The 6,000-nt window shown below is 38.8% G+C and overlaps 1 long non-coding RNA gene across 1 annotated transcript in view; it reads left to right on the forward strand.

Moving 5' to 3' along the window:
• LOC130831508 (uncharacterized) overlaps nucleotides 1-5,793 on the forward strand; it is an 89,727-nt gene extending 83,934 nt beyond the window's left edge. The window contains exons 2-3 of the long non-coding RNA XR_009048067.1: nucleotides 1,678-1,766; nucleotides 5,666-5,793. This is a non-coding gene — a long non-coding RNA (uncharacterized LOC130831508). The remainder of the gene's footprint in view (nucleotides 1-1,677; nucleotides 1,767-5,665) is intronic.
• Nucleotides 5,794-6,000: the final 207 nt, after the last annotated feature.

The following is a 6,000-nucleotide window of genomic DNA, read 5'->3' on the forward strand; positions in this document are numbered from 1 at the left end:
CAGATGGATGACTTGATTGCAATTGAATTTTAAGAAGGCAGATTTAAAGATGGTATGTTAGATGAGAAGAAACTGAAAAGAAATTAATTACAAGGCTATTACAATAAATGTGATGAAAGCTGATGAAAATTGCAGTAGAATTGGGCAATCTTGTACAGATGTCAGGGATGTTCTAGAAGTAAAATCCACAATACTCGGCTACGGATTGAATACAGGAGCTCAGCCAAAATAGGAGTCAAAAATATTAATGAACTTTGGAGCCTGGGAATATAGTCCTTCAACAGGTATAGGAAGATGGAGAAGAGCAACTGGATTTGTGGGAACACAGTTGGATTTGGGACACATCAAGGTAGATAAGAATCTAAATTTAAATGTCCAGGAGACAACTGGAAACTTACATCTAAAGCTAAGGAGGGAAAAGACAGAAAGATTTGGCAGACTTTGATATTGAGGTTGCAATAAATCCGTAGAAGGGGATATTAATTCAAGAGATTGTACAAAGAGAGAAAAAGATGGCTTATTAGAGGGTCTTTCACAGTCCTTATCATTTAAGGAGAAGGAAGACTAAGGATCTGTTGAAGGGGATTAAGAAAGAGACTGCATAGAGTTAAGAGGAATGAATATTGGTAGCATGCAAACTAAGAAATGAGGGGTGCTCAAGGATGAGACAGGACTCAACTGAAAGGGTAAATAGAAGAGGAATTGGCAAAAGGCATTTTATTCTGCAGTTGTGTACTCTTCGACCAATGAAGGGTACACAGTATAAGTGGAATACCTCAAATGTGGGGGTGACTAGGAATGGGTGTTCTTTGAGTTAAGAGTTAAGAGGTTGAAGTCTGGAAATCCTTGTAATCAAACAATCTAGAAATCCTTATAGGAGAGCCAGGAACTAGGCAGAGCAGCAGCCAAAGGCTAGATTCGAGATGCCAACAGGTGATCAAGAGCTACAGACAAGGTGGACATGGGCAGAGTCCCAGGGCAAGGAGCGGAGAGGCTAGTAAATACCAAAAGCTGAGACATATCATTGTCAGGTGCCGTGACCGGAAATTCTTTAGTTGTTCTCAAGAGGAGCTCGTGGCTCTTAAGCACAGATGTGGAAGTGGTGGAGAGGAAGTCTGCAGTAAATAAGCAGATGAGACAAGCTGGAATTAGCAGGTCTGAGTGCTTTTGCAAGACGTTTTTAGTGAAGGGAAAGGAGAATGGCTTCAGGATGAAAGAGGATCAAGAAAAGACTTTATGAGGTTACAGGACAGTTGAACATGTTTATGGGCAGAGGAAAAGGATTCTGGAAAACAAGGAGGTTACAAAGATGGAAGCAAGAGGAAATAAGTTTGGAAAGAGAAGTAAAAAAAGCAGCAAACAAGAAAACATGGCCCAAACCGATTTAATTTTTCAAGCGTCTGGCACCATTTTCTCGTTTGGTTTCTAAGAGTCTATGGTGTTTGTTATATCATAGGATCTGATTTATGTGTAGACGCAGTTTATTTTAGTAGAATTGACTGGCACCTGGCTCAGATTCCAGGGGAAGTGCAGCAACGTTTTTTTTGTAAAGATATCACCAGTTGCTCCTTATTTTCACTTTGGGCTGGTTTTGCTGTGGTGATGGTGGATTTGCGTAGAGAGGCCATACTTTCTTATTCAATTTCCCTATACCTCATTGGATTGTTTTTTTTACAGTTGCTAGAAACTTTGGAACACTCCATAGCCATGGAAGAGAAAAAAGAGAGCCGTCCTTATTCAAGACTGAGTGTATAAACTGACCTCAGGTGCGTGATGTCTTACCAGCTGTGTGCTTTTCACTGGGAACACGGGAAGTATATTTTCAGTATCACACTTTAATGACTTTTAATACCTTTAATACCAACCAGAATCATTATTCAGGTGGTACACAATTCCACATTTAACTAATTAATTAAACATGATACTCATTTCTGTGAATCATATATTCTGTAGAGAACTTCACAGATTATTCTTCTTGACGCTGGGTTTTGACTTACCCATCTGAGAGATGGCTGTCTCCAATTAGGTAGAAATATTTACCTAACCAGTTAGAATGCCGAGTTCACTTGGAAAGAATGCAAATGCAGGAAAATATTTTCATGAACAAGAATTATTATTTTTTGCTTCAGTTTGACTTCCTGTATACCAGATGTTTCTATTCTGAGTGTGTGAGAGAGGAAGAACTCTCCTTATTTTGTTTTTCCACCAGCACCATTATATGTATTCCAAGAGGATCCTGGTATCTGAAATTACTCAATGGAAAGATAATAGTTGTATACATTTTCTCCAGCAGGTATAAAACATCCATTGAGCGAGGTGAGGACCTCAGACAGCTTTTAAACCATCTGGTAATGTGCAGGCACTCACAAAGGATAGAAAAAGCAAGGCTTGAATGCAGCAGTTTTATCCTCCCACTCACTTCCTTCGTTTCTCTTCAGTCATTTTCAGCAGAAGCTGCCAACGGGGTTTATTCCTTGGCTGTTCTGTCAAATGTTAGGCTCTAGTACACATACTTGTGTATATACGAACAACTGTTTTTTAATAACCTGCCAAGAAGCTATAATCTTCCATTGTGATCCCCTTGGGACTTAATTAGAATGGTTTTCCACAGCCTGACATGTTTATGGGGCATAGGTAAAGAGACAGTTCATAAAACTGTCAATTTTCTGAGAAATTAGAGAAAAATTGGGCTGCTCAGTGCTTTGGCAATTCTGTGCCGCTGATACTAGCATGGGAAGCAATGAAATCAAAGGAAACATAACGAGATACGGATGCGTCAGATATGGGCGGGTTAAAAATAATGTACAAGGGCATTTGTCAATTTGAATGCATAAAGAGGCAAGTGGAGAAAGCGAAGCATAAACGGGGGTAGCCTGACTTTGGGGTGTTTGGGGGCCAGGCGGTGAATACTGAAGCACAACTTATTTGCATCCGGAAGATTTATCATTTTGCCTAATAGGCAAGATCAAGAAATGAGTTCTAGGGTAGAGAGTGGTGTAGAGTCTCCCTAGGGGAATGGTAATGTGAAGAGCAGTGCTTTCATTTGGGGATTCTTCATTTAAACTGTCTTTTGCTTCTTTAGGTAAATGTTGTTAGTCTAACATAGACTCTGTATTGAGAATCAAGTCTGTGGAAACAAATGAAGCAAATGTATCCTGGCCAGACCTCTTTTTGCACTGGGTCTTTAATAAAGGTGTTCACTCTCTTGTCCAGGCTCTCACTGTGGCAGGGGTTCATGAGCAGGCCCCTGAAATAGCTCAGGCACAGCTCCTGACCTGCAGTAGGAAACAGCCCCATGTGACAACACCACAAGATCTTAAATATCAGGTAGAATGTTCTTAAGATTACCAGACTGGGGGAGGGAAGGATTGGGAGTTTGGGGTTAGCAGGTGCAAACTGTTATATATAAGATGGATAAACAACAAGGTCCTACTGGACAGCATAGGGCACTATATTCAAATCCTGTGATAAACCACCATGGAAAAGAAAAAGAATGTGTGTGTATATATGTATATATATATATATACACACACATAACTGAGTCACTGTGCTATACAGCAGAAATTAACACAACATTGTAAATCAACTATACTTCAATAAAATTAAAAAAAAAAAAGATTACCAGGGTGAGAGCTAATATTCAAGGAAGGCCTACTGTAATCTCAGGGACTGTGCTGGGCAATTTTCATGCATTTCTCCATGTAATTCTCCCAACTGCCTTCTGACATGTGTGCTATTGTTCTCGTTTTACACATGAGAAAAAGGACACGTAGAAGAGTTAAGCAGCCTGTCCAAGGTCATCCAGCCAGTGAGAGGCAGAGCTAGGATCAGGGGATCATTATCTGCATTCTTTTCATGATATCATGTTGCCTTTAAAAGTACTATAAAATGGTGGAGTATGTACAAAATATGAGTTTTGGAAGAAGAGGAAATTCAACATTGAGTGCTGCCAAAGCGGTTTTGGCTTGAGTAGTAAGAACTCCCCTGTATTCGCTAAAAGCCCCCATCCTGGCAAAGCACTGGCATGGGTCCCCTGGAAATGAGTGACATCTGAATGATATCACTCAGGACAGGGCTGGCGCTGGCAAAAAACAGAGCTTGGAGACCAGGTGCCACTATTGTGTTTTGACCTCCTTCCTGGAGAGCTCCACCCCTACCACCTGGGGAGTCCAATTCATGTGCCAAGAGTTTTATTTATTCACCCATCTATTGAATGATTGGTTGAGCGTATTTTCCAGACATCGTGCAAGGGACTTGGGGTTCAAAATGGGCCAGAGACAGTTTTCCTTGCAGAGTGGAAGGTCCTAGACTTCGCAGTCAGGTGGTCTTGGATTTAAGATTCTGACTGCTACTTACTAACTATACAAACTTGGTTATTTTTTGACCTCTGTGTTACCCAGTTTCATCCCAGGAAAAATAGCGAAAGTTGAATAGACACTTTAAAAATGTTCATTTTATCTTCTTTTCTTGTTTCTTGAGACCTCCTAAGTTAATAGTAGATGTAGACACAATAAGAATGAAAAATAAGGTTGAAATATTAATTAGTAAATGCTTAACAGAGGTGTAAACTAGATCTTATAGGGGAATAATGAATGGATTCTGCCTGGATGGTGAGGAAATTTTTGCAAAAGAGGTGATATTTGAACAACATAAAAAGAAGATTTTTGAAAGGAGACCAAGGATGAAGAAAATTTATGTGTGATCAAGAGAACATGGCCATCCTATGTTCTTGAAATACAGTGTGTGTGTGTGTGTACACTTGGGCGGGTGAGGTTGCAGAAGTGGTAAAACAAAGAAGCACCAGAAGTTGAAGATAGGCTGAGTCCCAAGGGTAAAAAATCTTTCACATTAACACTTTATTATACTGGAATGAAAAGCCACTGAAGGATTTTAACCAATAAACTTAAAAGAAAAGACTTGTATAGCTTCAATATTGATTTAGCAGATATTTCCATATGATGATAATGGTTTCATTCTGAGCCATCTAAATTACCTGTTTATGCTGTTAATTCTGTACACAAAACAGCACTGTTAATTTCAAGTATGAGAAACATATAAATAGTTCTAGCAAAAGATGTGAAACCAGTAAGGTGGTTTAATTAATCCTTGAGTTACTTCCGATGACAAAACCCCATTGAGTTGTTGAGAGATGAAATTTTGGGGAAAAAATGCTTGTTGAGTAACACATCCTATAGCAGAACATAATCTTGATTTAAAAGAAATTAGGGATTATACAGAACCAGGGATGCCATGGGTTAATAAAGTCCATAGCACAGCATTTTCTAGCCACAACAGTTTTGCTTGATTTCACAAATCGAGAGGCCTGCCAACATTGAAATTACCTCCAGAGTTAAGTGTCTTATAATTATAGTCTATGTAAAACCATAATTAATGCAATGTTATACTTACAATTTTGTAATGATAATAATAACCTTCTTCCATCTAAGGATCTAAAGGTAATTCATAATCATTAATTAATTAAAATTCTTAACGGCATCCCAAGGATAAGCTAAAGGGGTTATTCAGAAAGTGCTCAAAGTAAGTTTAATCTTCATTTGGAACTACTGTAAAATAAGTAAGTGTTGGCGAGAGGGAAAATAAAGTGTGTTTAGTTGGAATTGATCAGAGTATTGATATCAACTTCTTTTAAATGTGTCATTTCCAGCAAGTCTGCCAGAGCACAGGAGAATGAATCATCTCATGGCACAGTGACTCTGTCGTACGTCTTAGGTGCTGTTAGGAGGTCACCTATGGACACACAGCAGAGGATCAAGTCATTTTTGGTGAAATGGTTGATGTGAAGGTAGGGGTGATGAAAAAGTCCTTTGTTATGTTTCTTGAACAAAGCAGAACTTTGTTCTGGATGTGTAATTGTACTATCTGACTGTTCTACAAGTGACTCATTTGCAGTTCTAAGTTCTACCTTATTTTATTATTTTATTGTAGTACTTGACCAAAAAATGAATGACATTCATAATGTTTAGAACTTATTCTGGCACA

This window comes from Hippopotamus amphibius, chromosome 11 (assembly GCF_030028045.1).
Source record: "Hippopotamus amphibius kiboko isolate mHipAmp2 chromosome 11, mHipAmp2.hap2, whole genome shotgun sequence".
Classification (NCBI taxonomy): Eukaryota; Metazoa; Chordata; class Mammalia; order Artiodactyla; family Hippopotamidae; genus Hippopotamus; species Hippopotamus amphibius.